The sequence below is a fragment of the Hibiscus syriacus genome, unplaced genomic scaffold (genome assembly GCF_006381635.1).
Source record: "Hibiscus syriacus cultivar Baekdansim isolate YM2019G1 unplaced genomic scaffold, ASM638163v2 tig00111851_pilon, whole genome shotgun sequence".
NCBI lineage: Eukaryota > Viridiplantae > Streptophyta > Magnoliopsida > Malvales > Malvaceae > Hibiscus > Hibiscus syriacus.
The window spans coordinates 616,840-632,893 of NW_024063203.1; the positions used below are offsets into that span (position 1 = coordinate 616,840).

Sequence of the window (16,054 nt, forward strand, 5' to 3'; positions counted from 1 at the left end):
TATATATATATTATCTAAAAATACGTGTCACATAAGTTAATCACATACATTGTTTTGAAAACCGAACCGGACGGTTCAATCGGTTCAACCGGGAACTGTTGCCTAGTCTGGTTTAATCTAGAAGGTTGAACAACTATTAGTGAACCGGTCAGAATCGCTGAACCGTTCAAACCGGACCGGCTGAAAACCGGGAAAAACCGGAAAAACCGTCAATTTTATTTTATTTTTTTAAAAATTAAACCAAACGACGTCGTTTGTTAAACGAGCCAAGTCGAACTCGAGTATTGCTGAGCTCGACTCGAACTTGAAAAATTTAAAAGCAAGCTCAACTCGATTCAAACTCACGAGCTAAAAATTATGAAGTTTAAATCGAACTCGAAATATAATATTGAAACTTGAATTCGAAAAGGCTTGAACTCAAAAAAAAAATTAGAAGCTCGATTGAAGCCTAAAATTCGAGCTTGATTGAAGTGAAAGAATAGTTTCACTCAATGCTTACCAGAAGGCTACATGATTTTGAATGTCAAATTACCTCTATTATTTATGGAAGTTAGTTGGGATGATTTTCCATGTTTCTTAGTCATGTGGGATTGCTTAAAAAAATTAAACCAAACAATATCATTTTGTTATGATTTTTTTAGCCCCAAATTTATTTTTTAATTATAGTTATATAATTATATTTATTATTTAATATGTTTTACCTTAAATATTATGTTGTAGTTAATTTGAATCATTTTGTTTCACTTGTTTTTATAGTTTTTAACTTATATATGTTATGACCTGCTTTGAATATAAATTGTGATATAAAAAATTATTTTTTATTAAATATTTTTTGTATTTTTATTTAATTTTTTAAATAATTATGACGTCGTCCGATTGAACCAGTAAACCGATAGCATGACCGGTTCGCTAACCGGTCCGATTCTAAAAACCATGATCACATATAATTGTATGAGCCCAAATAAAATAATACCTACGACATGTATATGTATTGTCTTCATTTTTTAAAACAAGTGTATATTTAATAAATTGACCTATAATTAATCAAAAGTATTTTAAGTTTCTCTTAAATTTTAAATTTAATTAGCTAGTCCTTTAAAAATGAGTAATTTAATTATACCAGTTTTGGAAATCAGTAACTAAGGACAGTTGATCACATCATTATTGTTTTCCTTCGATGTTATATAGTTTTGACCGTAAAAGAATCTCTTATATACCTCTCAATTTTGAATTTTAGTGAACCGACCCCTTTAGAAAGTGAACAATTTACTCCTATCAATTTTGAAAATCATCAACTAAGGACAATTGATCGTAATGTTAATGTTTTCTTCAATGTTACATAGCTTTGATTGGTAAAAGGACCTTTTAGACCCTTCCAATTTTGAATTTGGCTAAATTGATCCTTTTGAAAAGAAAACAACTCAAGTCCTATCAATTTTGAAAATCATCAATCAAGGACAATTGATCATAGTGCTAACGTTTTCTTCAGTGTTACATAACTTTGATTGGTAAAAGGACCTTTTAGACCCTTCCAGTTTTGAATTTGGCTAAAATTGGTCCTTTTAAAAAGAAAACAACTTAGTCCTATCGATTTATAAGATCAGCAATTAAGGACAATCAATAACAACGTCAATGTTTTACTTTTATGTTACATAATTTTGATTGGTTTAGTAATAATTTTATCTCTAAATATGTACTTATTATTTAAATTCGGCAATGATTATAAAAAATATATACTTAAGTCATAATATTTAAATATTTTATTGATTTTAAAAATTCAAAAAAAATTATTTATTTGTTTTTAAAATAAATAAAAATAATTTATATAATTTCCAAACGATGAACCAATACCTAATTTGATGGGATTTAAGTGTATCCTACTTATATCATAGCTCAAACTAGTCGTCCGATGGTTTAGTCTCCTAAAAAACCGGCCTTTGATCACCTTGCTCCGCGACAGTTTGTTACCAATTATTTATTCTCCCATTAAAAATAAATAAATGAAAATTCAATATATATATTATAGAAAAAGAATTAATTATTATTTTTGTTGTTGCCTTCCTGCTGCTGTGTGTATCGGCGAATCCTCACTTTCTTTCTCTACCAAAAAAAATCAAGAAAGCCTAAGCTTTGTTCTTACTTTCTCTGCACATTCATTTGAGTTCACAGGTACACGCACTCGTCTGCTGATCGAACCCTAATTCTTCATTCCTCATTGTCTTCTTACTATAATGTCGTGATTGTATGATTGTTTTTTCGTTGAATTTGTTGTTTGGATGCAGAGGTTTCAAAAAAGAAAAGGAAAGAGGGAAATAGGAGGAATCAAGAGTGGGATATATGTCCTTCATTCAATCAAAATCGGATAAAAGTGAGCAGCAGTACCGAAAATCAGGACGATCCGCCAGCTCTAATCAGAAGCGGAACTCCTCAGGCGGTTACGGTAAGGGCGCCGGCGGTGGATCCGCCCCTTCACCGTATATTTCTTCGTCTTCCGCTTCCAGTCGGAGGTAACGAGAACTCATCATCATGTTTTAGGCTTCAGGGGTTGGTTCATTGTTTATTTTATTTTTTTAATTTTCCGTTTCATTGTCAGTTTAGGGTTTTGTGATTTCGTGGATTAATCATTCGCTTTCTGTTGGTTGATCCTGATTTGGTAGTTTTAAGAAGTCTAACAATGCACAAGGAGGTCAATCTAGGGTGGATTCTCTGGCTGTAAATCCTACCGAGTCTAGCAATGCTTCTGCCACCCGTAACATACAAAATGGCGCACATGTACAGCCTCAGTTGCAAGGTATTATTCAAAATTATTAAGTCCTTTTTTAGATTCGTAACCGAATAAAATAGAATTATGTTGATGTTATTCACATTCATGTTTATTTTTTCTGATAAAGGCACCTGATACTCTGGTTACAGGCAGTTCTGCCAAACCCGTTGAATCACCTGCTAAGACAAGCACCCGAGCTGTTCCGAAGGCTCCTACTTCTCAATCTGCCATATTGAGTTCTGACAATAGTAGTCCTGCAACTCCCACAAAGGGTATGTTTCTATTGTGCTTGGTGTTCTAATTATATAGAATTGAGTTCCATTATGTGAAAACTTGGGATTCTTGAATTTATTTCTGGAGTAGCATTTTGTATTTTGGCCGTTCATTTATCATGGCATCATTTCTAGCTTTAAGCTGATGTTACTAATTATATGCTTTCAACTGTTTTTATGGATTAATTCCAGGAGATGCATCCCAAGCATTCTCTTTACAGTTTGGGTCCATAACTCCTGGTTTCATGAATGGAATGCAGGTAGCTTACTGTTCATGTTGGTGTTCCATCTTTCTGGAAATTCAAAACCTTGTTTCTAACATCAGGTCTTATATTCTAATTTGTATCAGGTTCCGGCTCGAACTAGCTCAGCACCCCCAAATTTGGATGAGCAGAAACATGATCGGGTTTGTCTCTTTACATAAAAAATGCAGTTTAGTCTTCAAGAATGATGAAATGTTACACTGCAGGATACTAAAAAATGCATCGTCACCCACTCGGGTTACTTCTTATAATATTATCGGATAGAATACCCTGTAGAAACTTAAGTATCACATGAATACAAGATGTTTGGGGCTTTGGGCCCATCATAATTGTTGGTCTTTCATGTCCATAATCTCGATGCTTTTTAACTTATTGTTTTGGAGTCTTACGAGTTCAATTATATATTTAAATCAACGTATTTTACCAGCAGGCAGGTCATGACTCTTCTTTTAAACCCGTGTCAAATTCGCCCGCCCCTGTTCCTAAACAGAGGCTACCAAGAAAGGATTCAGTTGCCACTGACCAATCTAATTCTGGGGAGGCTCACCCAGTGCCCAAGGTCAAAAAAGATGTACAACCCTCTTCTGGAGCCCCTGTGAAACAGACACAGAAGCTGGCACTTCTTAGTATGCCCATGGCTTCAATGCAAATGCCATTTCATCACCCACCCCAGGTTTCCATGCAATTTGGTGGGTCTAATCCACATATTCGGTCTCAGAGTGCAAGTGCTACTTCAGTGCGGATGCCCATGCATATGCCATTACCAATGGGAAATGGCCCTCAGGTGGTGCAGCAGCCAGTTTTTGTTCCAGGTCTTCAGCCTCATCCATTGCCACCTCAGGGAATGATGCATCAAGTTCAGGGCTTGAGTTTCACACAACCTTTGGGTGGCCAGATTGCAACCCAATTGGGCAACTTGGGAATGGGTATTGCCCCTCAGTATTCTCAACAGCAAGGAGGGAAGTTTGGTGTTCCTCATAAAACTACTCCTGTCAAGATTACACACCCTGAGACTCATGAAGAATTAAGGCTGAATAAACGAACTGATACATTTTTAGATGGTGGGTCATCAGGTCCAAGGTCTCATCCTAATGTGCCTCAATCCCAGCCAGTTCCATCATTTACACCTCATTCAGTCAATTATTATTCTAATTCTTACAATACAAATTCCATGTTTTATCCGCCACCAATTTCTTTGACGCTTACTAGTAGCCAAATAGCAGTAGCAACCAATAGCCAAGGGCCGAGATTTAATTTTCCTGCTGGCCAGAGTCATCAAAACATTTCTTATGTGAACTCAGCAACAGCCCATGGTTCACTTCATGTTAATAAATCTGTAAATCTTAGATTTGGTACTTCAGAACCACCAAGTGTGGAATTGGCACGTGATTGTCCAAATGTAGCATCTTCTGCTTCCTCAGGCGTAACAAAAGCTTCAGTCAAGCCAGTAACTGTTTCTGTTGGAGAAAAGTTGGCTGATTCATCGTTATCAATTAGCTTGCCTCCTGTTGAAAAGGTTGGATCACTGAAACCTTCGGTGACATCTAGCGAGGGTAGCTCTAAGCCTCAAAGAGACTTGGAAACTTGTCAAGAGATCTCTATACAGCTGCCAAAACCTGAAAGGGAATCTTTAGCATACAAGGCCTTACCAGCTGCTGCAGGGTTGGAGCAGCTAACATGGATGAATCAGTATCTTCTGCTCCTGATACTACGTCTGAGGAGTCTGTTCGGACTGTTGCCAGTACTGAAGGAAAGGGAGACAGTTTGGCCTACTCTAACTCTATGAAAGATGATCAGAAGAAATCAGCTAAAAAAGGACATATTCAGCCACCAAATCAGGTATTTTCCTTGTTTTATTTTTGTTGCATGTGTGGTTTTGATTTACATGTATTTATTTGTTTTTCCACACATCGTTGGGCATTCTATGTCAACATCCAACTTCGTTTCCCAGACTGCAGAACATGGTATTTCTTCAGACAGGGCCAGAAAAGCTTTAGCATCATCATCAACTGCTGATGATTTGTCACATCCTACCCAGGAGTTATCATCAATAAATGATGCTTCAACTTCTCCTGTAGAACAGAGAACGGACATCAAGAGGGAAGGCTTAACCTCTGTTTCATCTGAAGTTTCTGGTACTGGCATTAATGTTGAATGCTTGGACATGGTTCAGCATGCTAAGATGCATTGTTCTTCAAATCTGGATGAGCAACTGAAACCTGAAATTAATGGAAGCAAAGATCCCCTGAAATCTGTGGAACTTGTATCTGATCAGGAATCTGCTTTGAAGGAAACAACTACAAGCGATGTCGTTCCAACCTCGGTAACTGCATTTTCGGTTCTTGATGAAGATGTGTGGGCTAGCATTGAAAATGAGGGAGTCGCTAATACGAATATCTTTACCACTAAAATATCTGATTCGGCATTTCATGAAAGTTCACATGTCGATATCACCTTTGGTTCCAATGCACCTTCAAGTGCCATTCATAGCAATGAAATCACTGTTACGAATTCTGGTGCATCTGACCAGCATTCTGCTTCGGTCACAACTCCTGACCTCTCTGACTCAATAACAAAATATGAAGGAGAATGTGTTCATGTACCCAGTACAAAGGAAAAATCTGCACCAGAATTCAATAGACGAAGAATACATCAACTAGAGGAAGGAATAAAAGAAAAGAAATTCTCCAGAGGGCAGATGCTTCTGGGACAACTTCTGATCTCTATATGGCATTTAAAGGTCCTGAGGAAAAGAAAGGGACAATCATACCTTCAGCTAGTGCAGGCAGAAATTGCAATGGTGTTAATTTGAAGCTGGTATCTCATGAGTCTCCTCAAGGGTGTTCCACAAAAAGTGAGAAAATTGCAAAAGATAAAGTTGAATTGGATGATTGGGAAGATGCTGCTGATGCACCAAAATTAGACCCTTCTGACAATTTCAAAAAGGATCATGAATGGTTAAAGGAAGATGGAAGTGGGAATATATCAAAGAAATATTCCAGAGATTTTCTTCTTAAGTTCACCGAGCAGTGTACTGGTCTTCCACAAGATTTTGAGATTGCTTCCGATATTGTCGAGGTCTTGATGGTTGCCAATGTCAATACCTCTCACCTTGTTGATCGTGAATCATATCCTATTCCTGGAAGGAGAATAGATCGGCAATCTAGTGGATCGCGATTAGATCGCCGAGCTAGTGGAATGGTTGATGATGACAGATGGATGAAACTTCATGGTTCTTTTGTGCCTGGAAGGGATGCGCGCATTGATCTTGCTTATGGTGCAGCTGCCGCCGGTTTTCAGCCTGTCCAGGGAGGTAACTTTGGTGTTCTAAGGCACCCTCGAGTTTCAACATCTGTGCCACTTGTTGTAGGGGTCTTTCCTGGACAAATGCACCCTATGGGTCCGCAAGGATGGGTGCCACGTAGTCCTGTTACTGACAGGTGGCAACGTGTTCCTAACTATCAGCAAAAGGGGTTGATTTCTTCGCCGCAAACACCATTACCAATGATGCATAGAGCTGAAAGGAAGTATGAAGTGGGTAAAGAAACTGATGAGGAAGCCTTAAAGCAAAGGCAACTGAAGGCCATTTTGAACAAGCTAACTCCCCAAAACTTCGAGAAGCTATTTGAGCAAGTTAAAGCGGTAAACATTGACAATGCAGTTACACTCACTGGTGTCATCTCACAAATCTTTGACAAAGCTTTGATGGAGCCAACTTTCTGTGAAATGTATGCAAACTTCTGTTATGATCTAGCAGGAGAGTTGCCTGATTTTAGTGAAAACAACGAAAAGATAACTTTCAAGAGATTACTGCTGAACAAGTGCCAGGAGGAATTTGAAAGAGGGGAGAGAGAACAAGAAGAAGCAAATAAAGTTGAGGAAGAGGGTGAGGCTAAACAGTCAGAGGAGGGAAGAGAGGAGAAGAGAATCAAGGCACGGAGACGAATGTTGGGTAACATTAGACTTATTGGGGAGTTGTACAAGAAGAAAATGTTAACTGAGAGAATTATGCATGAATGCATCAAGGAATTGCTCGGTGAGTATGAGAATCCTGATGAGGAAGATGTTGAGGCTTTATGCAAATTAATGAGTACGATTGGAGAAATGATTGACCATCCCAGAGCAAAGGTGTATATGGATGCTTATTTTGAGAGGATGACTAAGCTGTCAAACAATATGAAATTATCATCTAGGGTTAGGTTCATGTTGAAAGATGCTATTGATCTGAGAAAGAACAAGTGGCAGCAGAGGAGAAAAGTTGACGGGCCGAAAAAGATCGAGGAAGTGCACAGAGATGCTGCTCAAGAGCGACAAGCACAAACCAGTAGGCTTGCTCGTGGTCCGGGCATCAATCCTGGTGCAAGAAGAGCACCCATAGATTTTGGTCCACGAGCGTCTATGTTATCTTCTCCTGGGGCTCAAGTGGGTAGTTCTCGTGGGTCTCCCATCCAGCACCGTGGTCTTGTGGCTCAGGATGTTCGCATGGATGACCGACAGTGTTTTGAAAGCAGGAATTTCTCAGTTCCCTTGCCTCAAAGAACAGTCGGTGATGATTCTATTACTTTGGTCCCCCAAGGTGGTCTAGCTAGAGGGATGGCTTTTAGAGGACCACCAGCAATGTCAGGTACTCCCTTGACTGATATTTCTCCAATTTCAGGAGATGTAAGAAAAACGGCTGCTGGTTGGAATGGTTTTAGTTCTCCTGCTGCTTCTCCTGCACAAGGCCAACCATCAGGTTTCACTCAAAATATTCCTCCAGAAAAGGGCTTGCCTGAGGAACGCCTGATGGAAATGTCTATGGCTGCTATTAAAGAATTTTACAGGTAACCTTTGGCTCTACTCCGATTTTTTTGTCCCTATACTAGTCTTTCTGTTTCCTTTTAACATTATATGTAAATGCCAACACATTCATCTGTACATATGCACTGTACCTTTTAGTCATTGGTAGAAATTTAAAATGTAACACTGCACCTGAAACATCTCTCTTTAGGATCTCAAATATCAAATTTACAGTTAGGCGGTCGAATAATATCGACTGCAATTAAATTCCTCAAATGAGGTCTTTTCACTTAATCAGATTTAGAAGATTTTTTTTGAGAGTTTTAGTTGTATCTAAAACTTGAAAGGATATTGAGATTTGGATGCTTTACTCGGTATGTGGTTAACATGCTTCTTACATGATTTTGATAGTATTACTGATGTCTTGATTCAAATTGAAAAGAGCTGCTGGTGATTATAGCAAGTTTTTAAATTTCTGATTATATGATATTGATATTTAAAGGGTTTTTTTTATCAAAGTATATTGTTTAAGCATACATATATTATATAATTTTGATATTGATACGAATGGCTTGATTTAAGGTAAGTAGTGCAGTAGTTGACGATAAACTTAAGAATTCTATTACATGTACTGTTGTCCTTATTTTATATACAACCTTTGATGATAACATACGGTTACTTCTATCAAGTAATGAGCATTTTTTGCTTCTACTTCTTTCAGTGCTAGAGATGAGAAAGAAGTTGCTTTATGCATCAAAGATTTGCACTCTCAAAGCTTCCATCCGACAATGATTGCCCTTTGGGTAAACGACTCTTTTGAGAGAAAAGACATGGAACGAGATCTTTTGGTGAACCTACTTGTCAATCTGACAAGGTCCCATGATGGTGTGTTGAGTCATGTTCAACTCGTTAAAGGGTACGATAATCATTTAACAATATCTTCTTGTGTTTTCTGGACTTCAGAGTACCCAAATATATGTTGGACACATGTGCATTTAACTTGGATATTTATCAGTTGATTGCAACCTTCCGTAGTCATTATTTCATGAGTTTTCTTTCTTCTTTTAGGTTTGAGTCTGTTCTCAGAACATTGGAGGATGCAGTAAATGATGCTCCAAGAGCTGCGGAATTTCTCGGTCGCATCTTTGCCAAAACCATAGTAGAAAATGTGATTACCCTGACTGAGATTGGGCGTCTAATACATGATGGCGGAGAGGAGCCGGGTTGTCTACTAGAAACAGGGCTTGCTGCCGATGCTCTTGGAAGCACGTTGGAGGCGATTAACACGGATAAAGGAGAAGCTTTCTTAAATGGAATTCTAGCGAGTTCGAGTTTGCGATTGGACGACTTTCGACCTCGACATCCTAACAAATCAAGTGTTTTAGACAAGTTCATTTATTAGCATAGATTAGTGAGTGATGCTCCCTATATTTTGTTAAAAGAAATTCATGTATAGCGCTCTAGTCTAGTCGCTAAAACTCTTTTTACCACAGGTGGGGTTATAAATATGTCTTTCTTCTTCTCCAAGTTCTGACGCTAATTATGTTTCTGGTAAATATTATTTGTAAATACGAAATCTCAGAATTTAGCATCAAGAGTTGCTAGTCTCTCTCTCCGGCAACATACTTTCTAGGTCATCAGTTTTGATCTTTTCTCACAAGAAATTGTGAAATATAATATTATTCTCTTAGATATTCTGAGTTTGAGCAGGTGTGTTTGTAGGACGTGTATTTTATTAATAGATTAAAAAAGTTATAAACGAATATTATCTTATAATCACTCGATATCGTTTATAATTTTTTTAACTAAATGTAAAAAATCAAAATAAATTAATAAAATATAAATGTTAATATCAAATATCCTTAATATATTTCTTTTTAGATAAAGTTAGTGTAAAGTTTATTTTTTTTATTAAGCTAAGGTGATTATAAAGTAATATCTGTTTTACTAATACTTTCAATCATTTGATAATAAACGCTAAATCATCTTACTGTAATTACTGATGCTCGAACTTATGACCTCTAGAAACAATATCAATTTCTTTAACCACTGAGGTAAGTTGATTCATACAAGTTAGTGTAAAGTTAACAAATATATTTTAATTTTTTTCATGGTACAAAGTGATCGACAGTTATACACATTGATTGTAAAAAAGTTTTATTTATGAAGTATAACTCTTAAATACAAAGATAATATCTGATTAAAGACAACTCTTAATCATTAACATTGAATGCTCACAATCTTGATACTTCTAATGTTCGAATCCAAGACATGAAAGAATAATAATAATTCATTTGTCATTGAGGTCACTTGATTTATGTGATACTAAATGAAGTTGATATTACTTTATTATACCATAACTTATTTTTCTAAATATTTTTTAATATTCCTATTTTCTAATTTTATTTATTTTAAAAAATAGAAACAATAACAATCTACTTATACGTTTTAAAATTAAACTCACATAATTTATATTTTTAAAACTACCCACAGACTTGATGAAATAAATAATTTAAATAAAATTAGAAATTTAATGTTATAAAATAAAATAAATTAAAAATAATTATATAATAATATTTCACAATTATCGGCATGATCAACAATTCATATACGATGATTAATCCAAAAACCGTCGCATTTCCCGCTACAAACATTTCTCCCCGGTTAGATGCAATTACAATATTCTCCTTACAAAACGGGGAAGAAATCAATATCGATAATTAAGTATTTTAGAGGGACACGTTACGTAATTAACCCCTCCCAACTTTTTCGTAATTCTGATTTCTTCTCTCAAAAAATTCGAGAACGCACAGTGAGAGAAAAACGAGGGAGAGAGAGACCACCGTGCCTTGGAATGGATTCTTTTATCTTTGTTTTCTTTCCAAGAATATATAGTCAGCTACTGATCGAAGAAGCTCCACTTACTAATCTTCATCGGCGTGATTTGTTTTTGTGTGGCTTAAATTTTGATTTGTTCCGACGACGGAATCAAATTTTCTGTCCTATTTGGTTCCATTATGGCATGTTTCCATTCTGATTTTGCTTGGCTTTGACTTTCCAGTTCATCGCGAGGCTTTGCTATTTTATTTCGGTACTGTTCGGCTTTGATTCTCTCGCTTTCTCTTTCATTTTTTTTGAATGATTGGAGTTTGATTCGGTTTCTTTCTCTTTAGCTTATTCATTACAGTCGTTAATTATTGGAGAATATATTTGCTACGGATTTCGGGATAAAAAAATATAGAGAGAGATCGGAACTGATGAAGTTCATGTGAAAGGAGAGAAGAGAGAGGTGATGATGGACAATAGAGGAGGTTCCTTTGTAGCCGTTAGGAGGATTTCTCAAGGTCTCGAGCAAGGCAATACATAATGGAACTCAAATTCTAGCCTAAATCCGTTTTTTGAATTTATTTTCCGTGTTTCACTCAAAGACAAAAAATATAAAAGAAATAGTATTTTAATGACTTTTCTTTAGTCTCTGAACTTACTCTCTCTGTGCCTCTGAAGCTAGAAAACGTCTTTTACTTTACCTTTTCTTTTCCGGCGAGTAAATTCAATCTGCAATTTAAACTGCGAGGTATAGTGAGCTTTGAGTGTTTCCAAAAACGATCCCTGACATAACGTGTGATGATGCTCAAATTTGTTTTGGTTTTTCCCCATTTTGGTGTTCTGTTTGTTGTTTAACTTTTCCTGAGCTTTTCTCTTCTTTGCTCTTTTGAAAAAATTAATTGTATTAATGAATAGGATGGCAACGGGTCGGATTCGGGTCGGGTATTGGTTTTCTCATTTCCGTTTTCGTTTAAAAAATCGGTATCCGTCCCCGTTTAAAAAATTACGGGGATTTAAACGGGGATCCTCATCGGGTAATCGGGGAAAACCGCGGGGAAACGAGTATCCCGTTTAGCATAAACGTTTATTTAAACGGGTATCGGTAGGGTTGTTCATTCGATTAATTCGGTGACCGAACCGACCGAACTACCATTAACCGAACTAATTTTTTTTTCGAAAATATTAATCGAACCGAATAAATTTCGATTATTTCGGTTAATTTTTTAATTAACCGAAATTTTTTAGAATTTTTGAATTTAATACTAGAGAGCAGTTATTGTTCCATTTGCTAGGGAAGAACGTGATGTTGGTATAGGTCCCGAGGTTGATTTTAATACGGCTAATTCACATGCTTCGCTTTGTCAGAGGAACGTTAAAGCTTGTGCAATAGAGACAACTTGTATGGGGTTATTGGAATGCGAGGTGAAAATGAGGGTTACTGTCGAAGAGACGAAGATAATATGCAAGTTGCATTGATTTTAAATTCTGCTGGACATAATTTCCAGCTTGCCCATGCTTGTGCTAATTTTGTTCCTAGTTCAAAAGTTGTTTAGCATATCAGTTTTTAGGTGGGGTGTGGATCATTGAATGAATTTATTTTGCTTTAACCGCTAATCGAATCAAAAAAATTTCAAAGATAATTAACCGAACTAAACAAAGGCCGGTTAATCGACCGAAATTTTAAATGATATATATTATATATTAAATATTTAATAATTTTAGCTAATTCGGTTGAAACTGAAATTTAAACACTCTTAAACCTATTAATATATAAATAATATATTAAACTTTTAAATATTTCAGTTAAAACTTATCCGTTCAGCATTCAACGCGTTTGTTTCGCACATCTGAATGATTCAGTACTGACTGATTTAGCAAAACAGTGTTGAATTATTCAGCACAGAAGTACATTCTGAATGATTCAGAGCCATTATCAAACAACATGTCACATTCAGAGCTAATTCATACAGAGCCTCTGAATCATTCATCATTTGAATCATTCAGTGTTTAATCATTCTGAAGTAAACAAACAACCCTTGAGTTAACCGATAACCAAACTTTAAAAAACCATTAACAATTAACTGATCGAACTTAAAACCGACCAATTAACTAAAAAATTTCAGTTCGATTGGTCTAATCGATTAACCGAAATTTTGAACACCATGTTTGTGATAGTCGTAGGCTATGACTATATTCAAAGTGAAGTTAGATACAGAAAACAACTTTTTCAACGATATTTTTTACATCACAAGATTCAAATCCGAAAACGAGAACATTGGGTTCTTTATCACTCGTCCATACAAGCGGTTTTGGCCCTTTTCCAATGCTAATAAGTTGCATAAACAAATACAGGGAGAATCACAAGACGAGCATCGTAATGGAGACGATAGGTCATTTGGAATGCTTAGCCGGAAGAACGACGATATATCCCGAAAGAACTCGCCGATAAATTCAACGGATAAGGCATTAAATTTGGAAAGAGTAAGATCGATGATATTGTCAATGAAAAATTGTTTAAATATTGATTGTACAAAACCGAGCATTTTCGTGTTAAAAGAGAGAGGGAGAGAGGATGGGGAGGGCAGTGAGAAACTACTGAAGATCATAGCAGAACAACAGTGGGGTACCGAGCGTATACATTTCAAAACATAAGACTCAGAGATCCTTTGGAAGAAGGAAACCATATTATTTGAGTTCATTTCCTGGCCAAAATATAAAGAACCGGATAATCCAAAGCCCAAAAAAAGAAACAAAAAAAAATTAAGCATTGGAAAATAAAAGTGAATAATAGAGAAATCATCGAGGCTTACCAATTTGATGAAGATATCATCACCACTCTTCTTGTTTGAAAGTTGCTGTATAGACTCAAACTCCTAGGCATCCACTTTTCTTCCCTCGGTTTTCAGTGCCTGAAGAGCCTTCCTCTTCTCTTCCGACAGCTTCTCGTACTCCTCAAGTGTCATCTCCTATTAATTTTACAATATCAAAGGTTGCATGCAGAAATAGGCGTAGTTAACATATTACATTTAAAATTAGAAAATATTGCATATATCCATGTTACTCCAACTCATCACTTTCACTAAAAGTACAAACACATGACATATATAGAGACATGGTTAGGGGTATGATCCTCCAAATGTATGGAAATTTGTATCTGACGCTCGTCCCAGGTTTGAGCAACAAAGGTAGACATCAATGACAATCTAAAATGATATATTATCAGGTGAAACTACCTTATCCTCGGGTTCTTTTTCTACAAGTTCATTTGTAGAGCTCACCCTTGTTAGCATCTCCAGCATCCTCATCTCTTGCTGGCTTGTCACCTTCATTGACAACTTCTTCAGTAACCCTAAAAGGTGCATAATGAGGAGAGAATAACAAAACCAAGTGATGATTTCATTTAGCTTTACAATCCAATTGAAGGTTGGAATTGTTGACACTTTTAAACACTAAAGATAGCTCACTCAGCAAGTTCGTCAGTCTGAGTTCCCCAATTCCCATGACCTGAGACTTCACGTTTGAGTTCATTTCTACAGAAGGGAAGCGCAAACAAAAAGCATCAGTTCCGAGATTTGGATAGAATAATGAAATGGAGAATATCAAGCTAAAGTTAAAAAAAATTCTTTTAAGTTCTACCCGCATCCAGTCACACTACGATGTTTGTACAACCTGTGAGGTTGTTCTCCATCTCCAACTTCCCCATCACCAGAACCACCATGGCGACCACCACGATAAGGTCGAGGACCACCATAGCCACCACGCCTTTCTGAGAGATTTCTACTCTCCCCATAGTCAGGCACACCTTGACCAGCAAGTTCAGCACTGCTGCTGAATGAGTTCTCATCATTGCCAAAATCTGGTCTGTATCCGCCACTAACACCACGTGCCTGTCCATACCCACGTCCACCACAGCCTCTGCCACGAGCACCTTCAGTCCTTCACTCCCTCACTTAAATGAAAATGGATGCACAAACATAATAAGCTAAAAGTATCAATTTGAGCACAGCTCAAGAAACATAACACATTAGATCCAGAAAATCACAACTTTTCAACTTAACATGATCCATACTCCGAAGTATAAAACTAGTAGAGCTAGGCTGACGACCAGCAGCAAATAAGCCAACAAGGCTATCTAATCTGGAAAAAACCAAAAACATCTATTCATCTTAGAAGCAGAATTCTACTCCATATAAATGAGTAAACGGAAAGAGCAGCGATAGTTTGATATGGAACCATGTATAAGATAACAAATTTGGACTGTCACCAGTATCAATCAAACATGATCAGGGAAACAAGTGAGCATTGGATTCAGGCATATTGGCCTTTCAAGGACAACTGTTTTTTTGGGTAAGATTAAGGCATATTGCATTTAGTCCTTTCATCTCTATGCTATGTAGTGCGTTTAATGTGTGAAAAATATATTGACGTTCTAGGCAGTAGGGTAAGGTGCAGTGATTTTAAGCTCTTTTCATTCCCATGAAATTTAGAAAGAGGAAACTTAAAATCAAGGAACTTATATATTTTACAAAGGTCAAAAGCTACACTTTCTTTAATAGGTGCAACAGGATTGACTTAGTCATAAGAGCAGCCACTTGACTATTTTTCTCAAGTTCATTAATTTGTTATAGGCTAAATATTAGGGTTGATATTTATTGTATTTAATGTATGATATTACGTGGTTAATGCAGGACATTACTTTACATATTATAGGAACTTTGTACTTGTATATATACCTATAATGTTGATGAATAAAATACAAGAACGCATTCACTTCATAATATTTTACACCTTGAATATTCCAACTTCCATGGAAAAAGAAAGGACCACGGGAAGGAGTAAGGACATCAGTTAGGTTATAGTTTTACTCAACGAATAAGCAAAATACCATATATATATATATATATACACACACAAATTGGTTAGGTTTATATAAGATAAAATTTGTGTAGGATGAACGAGTTCAAGTTTATATAAATGAAATTAGGTTAAATTCTAAGTACAAAAAAATTATATATATTATTTTTAGTAATTTGTTTTTTTATTTTTGGTAATTTTATATTTAAAATTTTGAATATTTTTATATTTTAAAATTAAAAGATTTTTATTTTTAAAAGAAACCAAATAAGTTGTTAAATTTTTAAAGAATTAAT

General features: G+C 36.1%; 2 pseudogenes; one reads left to right on the top strand and one right to left on the bottom strand.

Annotated features, from left to right (window-relative positions):
- The first annotated feature begins 2,066 nt into the window (after nt 1-2,066).
- LOC120172467 lies at nt 2,067-9,594 on the top strand (annotated as a pseudogene).
- Nucleotides 9,595-13,144: 3,550 nt separating this feature from the next.
- On the bottom strand, nt 13,145-15,220 carry LOC120172531 (annotated as a pseudogene).
- Nucleotides 15,221-16,054: the final 834 nt, after the last annotated feature.